Below are 12,824 nucleotides of genomic sequence, written 5' to 3'. Positions count from 1 at the left end.
CTTTCTTATTAGGGGCTAATGCAGCTGGTGACTTGAAGTTGAAGCCAGTGCTCATGTACCATTCCAAAAATCCTAGGGCCCTTGAGAATTATGCTAAATCTTGCCAGGTGCAGTGACTCACGCTTGTAATCCCAGCACTTTGGGAGGCCAAGGCGGGCGGATCACGAGGTCAGGAGATCGAGACAATCCTGGCTAACACGGTGAAACCCCATCTCTACTAGAAATACAGAAAATTAGCCAGGCGTGGTGGCGGGCACCTGTAGTCCCAGCTACTCAGGAAGCTGAGGCAGGAGAATGGCATGAACCCGGGAGGCGGAGCTTGCAGTGAGCCAAGATCGCTGCCACTGCACTCCAGCCTGGGTGACAGCGCGAGACTCCATCTCAAAAAAAAAAAAAAAAAAAATTATGCTACATCTACTCTGCCTGTGCTTTATAAAAGGAACAACAAAGCCTGGGTGACAGAACATCTGTTTACAGTATGGTTTACTGAAACCCACTGTTGAGACACTGCTCAGAAAAAAAGCCTCCTCTCAAAATATTACTGCTCAATGACAATACACCTGGTTACCCTTAGAGCTCTGATGGAGATAAAAAGGAGATAAATACAGTGTTTTCATGCCTGCTAACACAACATTCATTCTACAGCCCATGGATTAAGGAGTAATTTCAACTTTCAAGTCTTATTACTTAAGAAATACATTTTGTAGGCCGGGCACGGTGGCTCATGCCTGTGATCCCAGCACTTTGGGAGGCCGAGGCGGGCGGATCATGAGGTCAGGAGATTTAGACCACCCTGGCTAACACGGTGAAAACCCGTCTCTACTAAAAATACAAATATTAGCCAGGCGTGGTGGCGGGCGTCTGTAGTCCCAGCTACTCCGGAGGCTGAGGCAGGAGAATAGCGTGAACCTGGGAGGCGGAGCTTGCAGTGAGCCGAGATCAAGCCACTGCACTCCAGCCTGGGCGACAGAGCGAGACTCCCTCTCAAAGACAGAGAGACAGAGAGAAAGAAAGAAAGAAAAGAAATATGTTTTGTAAGGCTATAGCTGCCATAGATAGTGATTTCTCTGATGGAGTAGGCAAAGTAAATTGAAAACCTGGAAAGGATTCAGCATTCTAGATGCCATTAGGAACATTTGTGATTCACGGGAAGAGGTCAAAATATAACATTAACAGCAGTTTGGAAGAAGTTGGTTTCAACTCTAAAGGATGATTTAGAGGGAGTTCAAGACTTCAGTGGAGGAAACAACTACGGATGTGGTGGAGATAACAAGAGAACTAGAATTAGAAGTAGAGCCTGAAGATGGTACTGAATTGCCGCAGTCTCTTGATAAAACTTCAACATATGAGGAGTTGCTTTTTATGGGTGAACAAAGAAAGTGGTTTCTTGAGGTGGACTTTATTTCTAGTGATGATGCTGTGAACACTGTAGAGATGAGAACAAAGGATTTAGACTATTACATAAGCTTAGTTGACAAAGCAGCTGCAGGGTTTGAGAGGATTGACTTCAATTTTGAAAGAAGTTCTACTTTGGTTGAAATGCCATCAAATAGCATTGCATGCTACAGAGAAATGTTTTTTGAAAGGAAGAGTCGATTAATGTGGCAAACTTTATTGTTGTCTTAAGAGATTGACACAGCCACCCCAACCTCCAGCAACCACCACCGTGATCAATGAGGAGCCATTGACGTAGAGGCAAAACCCTCCACCAGCAAGAAGATTGACTTCCTAAAGGTCCAGGTGATCATTAATGCTGTTTTTAGCAACAAAATGTTTTTTAATTAAGGTGCATAGATTGTGGTTTTAGACATACTGCTGTTGTACACTGAATGGACTCCAGTATAGTAGAAACGTAACTTTTCTATGGACGGGGGAACTGAAAAATTTGTGCAACTCACTTTGTTGTCATACTTTATTGTGGTGGTCTAGAAAGGAACCCACACTCTTTCACATCTTCCTGTATATTATAACAGATCAAGACAGTTTTTACATGATGTATTTCACAATTCATTGCCCTCAGGCGTATTTTTAGTTTTGTGACATGGTCTTTAAATTAAAAACTGTAAATTTGTATTTGTATGTTCGGAGACCACAGGGTTCAAATTAATTATGGGAGTTGTTATGTGTCTTACAAGGGTAGGTCAAGTCTGTGTACCTTTCATGCTAACCACTGGGTCTGCTATAAGCATGCCACATTATGTCTCACTGCTGCAAATTACACCTAGCCCCAACACTTCTGTCTTCTCCCATCATTCAGCAGGAAGATTGAAGCAGGACAGATAGAGGCAACAGGAAATAGGCCACCAAGCATTCTCATCCCAACGATTTCACTCTTTTCCTTCATTTTAGGTCCAGCAGTGAGGAAAGAGCGGGAAGACAGAGAGGGAGACCACCTCTTTGTCAAGCAACCCCTCTTCCTGCTTCTTCCTGTGTCTTACTCCTCTGAATCCCTCAGTCGGCTAGGCAATTCTTTATTGTGCAAAACATTGATGGAACAGGTATTACTTGGTACCACCAAGTACCAGGACTTCTCGCAACTAACTTAGATCTTGGAGGATGAAGGGATGGTCGAAAGATGAAGACCTGGCTTCTGCAGCCAAGTGTTAGATCATATTCTCAGCATCCAGATCAAAACATTTCATTTCCTTGTAGAATTTCTACTGTGCTTCTTGGGTCATTTCTGTCAGGCACTTGCCTGAAATGCCCTTTCCTTCTCACTTGGTAACCTCTTCAGTATTCTGCTTTGTCAATGTCCTCATGGAAGTCAAGTCTGTCCCACCCCTGGTCCCTGATTCTGGCACTGGCATCATTGTACTGTTTTTGATTATCTGTTTCTTCCGCCGGGCTTAGTAATTTCTTGAGAGCAGAGACTATATTTTCCCTTGCTTCTCCAGCCCTCAGAACAATCATTGGCACACCACAGTCGGTGCTCAATCTGTTAAAAGAATGTACTGTTATTTTAAGTTCCTTTTGAGCTGACTGAGAAAAGTATAAGTGTAAATTACACGTATATGTTACCTGTACAGCTGTATATTGCAGAAAGACCCAATAACATCAGGGTGGGTTGTTTTTTTGTCATGTAAAAGAAGTTAGGAAATTAGCCCACCTTTGGTGTGAAGCATCCAGCTCCTGTTTTTGCTGCTCCATGCTGAACGAGTGGTTTCCATTCTTAAGTTCAACATATGGTCCAATATTAATGTCGGAGCTCCAGACATCAAGTCTGATTAAGACCCAAAGAAAGAGCAAGAGGGGGACAGCAAAAGGCTTCTCTCCCAACCTTGTCAATTCTCCTGAAGGGCCTTTCCTGGAAGCCCTGTTTGGCTGTATCGATTTACAATTTTGGCCACTCCAGCTGGGAGGAGGCCAAATGTGTAGTCGGAGGGCACCCAGAATAAAGTTCTGCTCTGTCAATGAGAAAAGAAGGAAAAGGGATACTGCATAGGCAACCAGCTATCTCTGTCACAGTGAGTAATGCTTAAATGGGAAAATGCCTTCTGAGTGCCAAATGATCAATTGTATAAGATATTTTGTTAATAAATTACTGACATCACATGCATCATCAATTTGCAAAGAACTGGGATATAATACAATTTCCGCTGACTACATTTCACTGACAATTTAATTTTCATGATTCAGAGCTAATTTTAGGATTCTGTAGTATGCAGAGTTATGAAGATCTGTTAATGCTTTTTAAAATATCTGTTAAAACTTTTAATAACAACAATAATAGATAACATTTATTGAGCATTTAGTGTGTATCAGGCACTATTCTAAGTGCTTTAAGTGAATTCACTCCTTTTTTATCCCCTTTTGCAGATAAGGAAGCTGAGGCACACAGAGGTAGGGAACTAACCCAACATCATACAACCAATAGTCAAGGAACTGAGATTCAAACACAAATATCTGGCTCAAACTTACCTGTAAACTACTCTACATGGAGTGCCATAAAATTCTGCTTAATTAACTTGTGGAATCAGTTTTTACCAACCTAGAAAAAACCTGCCCTAGGTATTAGATAAAATAAATGGGTACATAATTTTAAGAATAAATGAGATGCTTGCACCACTCTGGGAATATATGGAAAACCTCTAACTTGTACACTTTAAATGGTGAATGTTGTAATACGTGAATTACAGCATTAAATCATTTGAGGGTGGGGAAGCAGTGGAGTCGAGCACACCAGCCTCACCATGTATTAATTATGAGACCTTGCTCAAGTCACTACACATGGAATTCCTCATATGAAATAGGGGTAAAGACAACTGATCTCGTTCAATTTGCAGTGGGAATATATAAAAATTACTCAGCACTGTGCCTAATATGTAGAAAGTTATGAGTAAAGGACAAACTGCTATGGAAGATTGTAAAATCATAAAGCCAAATTATTAAGACTTTTCCTACCTGCCAATCATCCCTGAGGTACCAACTTGCTCAACATATGAGCCTGAGATAAAAATGGTGGCAGAGCATCCTGGGATTTTGATAAAATATGAATTTACATTACTTACCAGTTTAAAAGTCTCTCACGCCTGTAATCCCAGCACTTTGGGAGGATGAGGCAGGTGAATCACAAGGTCAGGTGTTCAAGACCAGCCTGGCCAACATGGTGAAACCCCATCTCTACTAAAAATACAAAAAATTAGCTGGGCATAGTGGCAGGCGCCTGTAGTTGCAGCTACTTGGGAGGCTGAGGCAGAAGAATTACTTGAACCCGGGAGGCGGAGGTTGCAGTGAGCTGAGATCATGCCACTGTACTCCAACCCTGGTGAAAGTGCAAGACTCCATCTCAAAAAAAAAAAAAAAAAAAAATCTCTGGTTCTCACATTTTTCAAGCTGTTGGAAAAAAGACCATGCTGTCTTTCTTATTTTGTTTCTAATAGATCAATGAGCCAGGTGTGGTGGCTCACACCTGTAATCCCAGTGCTTTGGGAGGCTGAAGCAAGAGGATCACTTGAGCCCAGGATTTGAGATAACAGTGAGCTATGATTGTGTCACTGGATCCCAGCCTGGGCAACAGAGTGAGACCCTGTCTCTTAAAAACAAAGATTGATTAGCCGGGCGCGGTGGCTCACGCCTGTAATCCCAGCACTTTGGGAGGCCGAGGTGGGCAGATCACGAGGTCAGGAGATCGAGACCATACTGGCTTACACGGTGAAACCCCGTCTCTACTAAAAATACAAAAAAATTAGCCGGGTGTGGTGGCAGGTGCCTGTAGTCCCAGCTACTCAGGAGGCTGAGGCAGGAGAATGGTGTGAACCCGGAAGGTGGAGCTTGCAGTGAGCCGAGGTCCCACCACTGCACTCCAGCCTGGGCGACAGAGCAAGACTCCGTCTCAAAAAAAAAAAAAAACAAACAAAAAAAAAAAACAAAGATTGATGCGACCTGTCTAAAACAGAGTACAGCTGTCTTTGTGAATGCTCTTCCTTCTGAAAAGTGAAAGCCCCTTTCCAAGGATTTTCTTTCTGTAATTCCGAGAAGCCTACAGCACTGACCAGTCAATGATAATCCAAATATTATTTAGGTCATACTGTGTAACAGAACTCTGCTAGGCCTTGCAGATAACACAGTGACATCCCTGCCCTCATAAAGTTTACAATCCAATGGTCTGTGAACACATTCCTGAAACAGGGTATATAGAGCACTCTTTGGGAGGCTGCCAGCCACTCAGCATTGTTTGAAAGTAAATAATTAGATACCATTTACTGAGTATTTAATATGTTCTGAGCTCTGTATGGGAATTTTACAACATTAATATGATCTCATGTTAATTTAGGAGCCAGAGAGGAGGCAGAGACTAACCCACATGCTATCCACCACCTCGGTTAGACCATGGCTGAAATGGGAACTGTATGATTTCAGGGTTGAAGACCATCTGTTGCCATGTTCACTGGATTTGATTCAACTGCCCTGATTAGACACATGTCCCTATTCCATGTGGAACTTTTAGGAACAGACCAAAAATTCCAAGTAGGGAAGAATCACTCTTCAGTCAAACATCTGTGAACTTTTTCATTAATTAGAATAAAAACGAGTTTTAAAACAAATAGAAATTATAGAATGGGAACAATGTCAAACAACCACAGCCACGGTTATACCCAAGCATCCAAGAGATCACGAAGTATTTTGTGTAGTTCTGCAGTTGTGAGTCTCTTCCCAAGCGATGACTGTCACAATATGGTAGAAAAGGTGACATAGCTCCAAGAATGATATAATCATCCATCCATGACCTGACTTCCCAGTTAAACACCCCATCTCCCACCCCCAGTTCAGCAAAAAGATTATTCACTAAGGCTTTTAGCAGATATATAGGAATTCTCACGTTTACTCTCAGTTACACCTAAAATTAAGATGGCCAGATATGTAGCAGTTTACTTGCTAGCAGTACTGGTAAACTCCCAGTTACCCCACCCAATTATACCTGAGCCCACGGTTAACCACAGTCAGTAATAGGCACATTAGATCTCCCACAGGGATGAAGAAGGCAGGAAGGGAGGAGTGGAATGAATGTGAACGATCACCCACTGCCAGCGCGTCATACTGTCAGAGCCCCCTTAAAAATGTAATTCATGGCCAGGCACGGTGGCTCACGCCTGTAATCCCAGCACTTCAGGAGGCCAAAGTGGGCAGAGCACCTGAGGTTGGGAGTTCACAACCAGCCTGATCAACAGGAAGAAACCTTGTCTCTAGTAAAAATACAAAATTAGCCAGGTGTGGTGGTGCATGTGTGTAATCCTAGCTATTCGGGAGGCTGAGGCAGGAGAATCGCTTGAACCCAGGAGGCAGAGGTTGCAGTGAGCCGAGATCGCGCCATTGCACTCCAGCCTGGGGAACAAGAGCAAAACTCCGTCTCAAAAAAAAAAAAAAAAGTAATTCATGAGAGCCCTGCTGAAAGTCCATCCAGAATAGCAAGTCTGCCCAGAATAGCTTCAAGATATGTTGATAAAAATTTAAGCAGTTATATTGTTACGACGGAATAGAACTCTATTATAATCAGGTACATGTACATCACACCCAAAGATAAAATACACTATTTGACAAGTGGTCAAATTAGAATTATTGTGAACTATAGCTTTTTCATTTATATTTTTTTCTAACATTTGACTTAATTCCTTTTTAAAAAGTCAGATGTTACATGAACTCTAATATTAATCTAGCTTTGGCAGGGCTTTGGTAGTTTAATGGATTAGAGCATTTAGCTTTTTACCCCAGAGAGCAATATTTCTTCTTTCTCTGTATAATTAGATAATCTGCTACTGCCCATTACCAGGGCACTAAATTTCAAATTCTCCATACACCTGAGCAGGCTGCTACATATCTGGCCATCTTAATTTTAGTCTTGACTTACTGAAGTGGAATTACATTCCTGACTCTTCCTGGAGCACTGGGTGAATTTTATTGCAAAAGTAATGGGGAGAAAGTTACCGTCATATATCTCTCTTGCTGGGCAGAGCTTTTAGATACACAAGGGGCTCTACATCCCACTGCTCTGTGTCTTGTATACTGGATTTATAACACTGTGAAGCCCAGCTCTAGGGTTACATACAGGCATATCAGAGATGAGATGAGGAATCTGATTTTGCAATAATGATTACTTGTAGCTGGCGCCCACATTCCTGCAGGCTTTGCCTTTTTTCCCAATACCGCTAGCAAATAAAACTAATTCCAACGCTACCTAATCTAGCAAAACTCATCTTTCACTTAAGGAAGAGAGGCCAAAAGAAGGTAGGCAGGAAGGCAGGAGAATTTGAGATGCTGGCCATTCTTTGCTGTTATTTCAAGGATTTCTGCTTCCATTATCATGATTCCTTTAGGAATATTTTCATCTTTTAAACTTTTGTTTCTTTGGGGATAATGAAAGCATTGCATCTTTTCCAGCACAGGGAGTTAATTTAATGGCTCATTCGTGCTGTCTCTTCCACTTCAAAGAGGTCAGGTCCCTAGGGCTAGCCAATTGTATTATGGTTCCTGCAGATTTGGCTTGCCATTCCTGCTGGGTGTCATCTGTCCTCGAAGTCTTGCTGTGGATAATTTTTGTTCTCCCCAACATCATCTGCTTGAGAAATTTGTGCCTGGCAGGCCTGTCTGTCCAAGTTAAGCTTGAAATACAGTAGCCATACGACCAATTTGACAAGGCATAGCTCTAAACAATAAGGCCACAGGCTTACTTTGAGCAAGGTGAGAAACTTCCAGCCACCTGATTACAAATTCCAAAGCTTCTTTGGTGCAGTCGATGAACTAGTCTGTTCATGTAATGTAAGTTCTCCTTCTCCCCCATCCCCATTTTTCCTGACCTTCTGCAACACACATACCTCGTCTTAAAAACCCTTAGAAGTTTTAAACTCTTAGACTGACCTCATGAAGTTTCCAGTTCCTGACCATTTTCACCATTTGACTTGAGCCCTGTTACTTGGATAAAAGAACTCTATCATTGACTCTCATTATCAGATGCTGAGGAAACAGGTAATAGACATTGCAATAAAGCACAGGTTCTCAGACTTAGCATGCATGGGAATCACCTGGGGCTTCTCAAACCACAGATTTCTGGGATCCAATTTGAGTTTCTGATTCAGGAGGAGTCTAATACTGCTGCTGTGATGACCATACCATGAGAACCACTGTACTACACCTGTCCAAAGCTTAGGTGACAGGCATACATAGGGCTAGCCGCATGCACACAACAACGCATGCTTTTGTCTTTTTGCACAGCTGAGTCCAGTTTAATGAAGGTGTGCCCAGGGTGGTGGATGGAATGCATTCTGTGTTCCAATGGGTTGGCTTTGTCACCGGAGCAGTTACTTTCTAGTAGCTCTTGCCGTAAGCCCTGCATGTTCTCCAAATGATGGAGCTACACCAGAAGCTTCTCTATGGGGACCTAGCAGCATGTGGTACAGGAAGATTCAGTACTGGATTATAAAATTGCTTCAGCCTAGAAGACCGCTAATGCTAATACAAAGTGTGCTACTTCACACTAAACTGGCTTTCATGCCCAGTGTGCCCTAAGCATTTCCAAAACTTTTTTTTTTTTGAGATAGAGTCTTGCTCTGTTGCTCAGGCTGGAGTGCAATGGTGCAATCTTAGCTCACTGCAACTTCCGCCTCCCAGGTTCAAGCAATTCTCCTGCCTCAGCCTCCCAAATAGCTGGGATTATAGGTGTTTGCCACCACACCCGGTGCTAATATTAAATTTTTTTGTATTTTTAGTAGAGATGGGGTTTCACCATGTTGGTCAGGCTGGTCTTGAACTCCTGATCTCAGGTGGTCCACCCGCCTCAGCCTCCCAAAGTGCTGGGATTACAGGTGTGAGCCACTGCACCCGGCCACATTTCCAAAATGTTATGAGATTGCTACACAGTAATATTTAGTACCTCACCCAAAGAGACCACCTACTCTTTTGTTTTTGTTTTTGTTTTTGTTTTGAGACAGTTTCGCTCTTGTTGTCCAGGCTGGAGAGCAATGGTGCAATCTCATCTCACCGCAACCTCCGCCTCCTGGGTTCAAGCGATTCTCCTGCCTCAGCCTCCCAAGTAGCTGGGATTACAGGCATGCGCCACCATGCCCAGATAATTTTGTATTTTTAGTAGAGACGGGGTTTCTCCATGTTGGTCAGGCTGGTCTCAAACTCCTGACCTCAGGCGATCCGCCCACCTCAGCCTCCCAAAGTGCTGGGATTACAGGCATGAGCCACCACGCCCAGCAAGACCACCTACTCTTTTCTCCTCTTTTGCTTTAATCAGTTTTTGCATTTTTTAAAATTTTGTAACCCATTTCTAAAATAGGTTAGACAAACGAAGATAAGAAATAATGTCAATAAAAGATGTTGCAGAGGAAATCTCATGGAGTGGATTTGATAGAACACAAAATAAACTTAGGAGTCCCTCTATTTCCCACCCTGTGCCTATTATGGTTCCCCTTGATGGGTTTATACTAAGGAATAAATTATAATTTTATTCTTTGTATACATGTAGTTACTCATTTATTTTTTAATTTTCACAAGATTCAATATGGGATTACAGCAAATAATTTCCCCCGAAGTCAGAACTTTACTTCTACTAAATTGACAATATCTCCATGATTTAGATGTCTTGACTCTCAAAAAGCACAGTAACTGGAAAAATCCCTTTACAATCCCATGCTTATATTTGTATATGATATTGATTCTCCAATCTTGTATAGAGGTTATGATGTGAGTACAGCTATTCTTAAAAATGTAAAGGTACTTAATGTATGATTTCATTTCTATAGTATTTTTGAGGTGAAAAAATTTTTAGAAATAGAGGACAGATGATAGGTTGCCAGAAGTCAGGCTGGGGACAGGGAGGAAGGTAAATGTGGCTATAAACAGGAAACTTAACGAGATCCTTATGGCATCGGAACTGGTCAGTATGTTGAATGTTATGATAGATGCATAAATCTACATGTAATAAAATTGCATTAACTTAAACATATACACACACAATGAATACAAGGAAAACTGGTGAAATCTGAATAACGTTGGTGGATTGTATCAACGTCAATATCCCAGTTGTAACATTAGCATTTGCAAAATGTTACCACTGGGGGAAACTAGGCAAAGTGTAAAAGGAAACGCTATTATTTCTTACAACTGCATGAGAATCTACAAATATCTCAATAAAAATTTCATTTTAAAATACAGGAAAAGTCTCGTCAATCCAGAGACAATACAAGACCTTCAGGGAGAGGATAAGTGTCCCATTTTAGCCTCAAAACTCTTGAGATTTCATGGGTCAAAGACCAAGGACACACTCATAGCAGCTGAATGTGCCAGGCAAAATGGCACTGCCAATGTTGCTTCTCAGTCTCCCAGCTGTCTGAGCTGTAGTGTAAAGATTTATATAAAAGCGGAGAGAGAACAGAGGCATATGCTGGACCTCACCATCCCAGAGAACAATACAACTTAATAGTGTATAATCAAATAGCTAGAATACATATTCACAGGCTACAAGCAACAGACTTGCAGAAAAGTAATTGTGTACTTATTCAGTGTTGGCTCCCCTGCAGGCTGCATGAGGAAAGGAAAAGGCTGCATTAGTCTTGTTCACCACTGTATCTTAGCTCCTAGCACTATGCCGGGCACATAGCAGCTGCTCAATAACATATTTGTTGAATGTTTTTGAATGAAAAAATGAAAAGCCCATGTGGCCTGTTAAAGTTAATATAGCTTCTCTCTCCCTTCTCTCCAAATCTCCCTTCCCCACTCTCTCTTCACCCACCACCTATGCTTAAACACATACACAGAGGCAGTTGTTTCTGCCACATACAAGTCAGGCAGTCATTTAACCTCTCTGTGCCTCAGACTCCTCATCTGTAAAATGAGGACAATAATAATAACTACTTCAAAGGCCGGCCATGAGGATTAAATGAATGCATATTTGTAGACCACTTACAGTGTTACCTGGCATGTAGTAAGTGCCATGTAAGTGTTTGTTAAACTGCAGTGCTATCCAAAGTTAGCACAGACTTCAGAGGTCAAAGCATGGTCCTCCTCAAGACTCCCCTTCAGACACCTGCCACAAGCTTTGGGGTTCCCAGGCCACCTGCACTTCTGACCAGCTGTCTCTGTCACATGCCCAGGGCCTGAGCACTGTCTGTTAGGGTGCCTCAGTTCTCACCCATGCAGCTTCTCTCTACACATGATGTTTCATTGCTATTCGCTTTACTCCCTCAGGTTTCACAGAATGACTCATAGAACTCAAGAAAGTGCTTTCCTTACTATTACAGTTTTATTATAAACGACACATATCAGGATCAGCCAAATGAAGAGATGCATAGGGTGAGATGTGGGGATTTCCCCAATAGAAGCTTACGTGTCCTCAAGAACGCTTCCCCCTCCTGACACTTTGATGAATGATTATCGACCAGTAAGCTCACCTGAGCTTCCACGTCCAGAGTACTCACTGGGGTTCCATTATGTAGGCATAAGCTGGTTAAATCACTGGCCACATGGCTGAACTCAGTCTCCAGCCCCAATCTGCTCCCCAGAGGTGGGCCTGCTTATGTGGCTCAAAGCCTAAGCCCTCATGGTTGGCCCACCCTTCTGGCGTGGCCAGCCTCCATTCTGAAATCATCTTGGGCCCTCCATGAGTCATCTCATTAGCATAAACTCAGGTGTATTCCCAGAGGCCCACCATGAATAACAAAGACCCTTCTATCACTTGGGAAATTCCAAGGATTGAGGGTACCTCCCAGGAACCAGAGTCAAAGTCCGGTCAAATTCTTTATTATACAGCATAAGTTTACTGACTTGAACAGTCAGAGGGAGCAAGAAAAGCATTCTAGGAAACAGGTGTCTAAAAAGAAAGGCAGGAATAGTCTGCCACACTCATGGCATAGTAGGGAAACAGCCCCCAGCTGATTGGCTTTGCTATACAGTAGTCCCGCCTTATCTGAGGTCTCACTTTCTGTGGTTTCATTACCTGCAGGACGGTACAATAAGATATTTTGTGAGAGAGACTACATTCACATAACTTTTATTAAATTGTTCTAATTGTTCATCTCTTACTGTGCCTAATTTATAAATTAAACTTTATCATATGTATATACAGGAAAAAACATAGTATATACATGGTTCAGTACTATATGCAGTTTCAGGAAACTACTGGGGGTCTTGGAATGTATTCTCAGCAGATATGGGAGGACAACTGTACTGGAATGCACCAGCCTTGAGCCAAACAACCAGGACTCTGAGTTTAGCTCCAAAGTTCAAGCACCTTCCTAGTCTAGCAGCATCCGCCCTGATCCAGCATGGCGGCAAGAGCTTGTTTCAGTTCACACCCTGACTACACGGCAGGCGCCTTTCCGGAACCG

At 42.4% G+C, this 12,824-nt stretch overlaps 1 long non-coding RNA gene across 1 annotated transcript; it reads right to left on the bottom strand.

Annotated features, from left to right (window-relative positions):
* Window positions 1-1,370: 1,370 nt before the first annotated feature.
* Window positions 1,371-12,810, bottom strand: LOC129059870 (uncharacterized). The gene is made up of 3 exons (XR_008525965.1): window positions 11,889-12,810; window positions 3,107-3,404; window positions 1,371-2,935 (listed from the first exon to the last, which is right to left on the bottom strand). It is a non-coding gene; the product is annotated as an uncharacterized LOC129059870 (long non-coding RNA).
* Between the last annotated feature and the right edge of the window lie 14 nt (window positions 12,811-12,824).

The sequence above is a fragment of the Pongo abelii genome, chromosome 5 (assembly GCF_028885655.2).
Source record: "Pongo abelii isolate AG06213 chromosome 5, NHGRI_mPonAbe1-v2.0_pri, whole genome shotgun sequence".
Taxonomy (NCBI): Eukaryota; Metazoa; Chordata; class Mammalia; order Primates; family Hominidae; genus Pongo; species Pongo abelii.
Note: the sequence above shows the minus strand (reverse complement) of the source record. Positions and strands in the feature narration are given on the sequence as shown.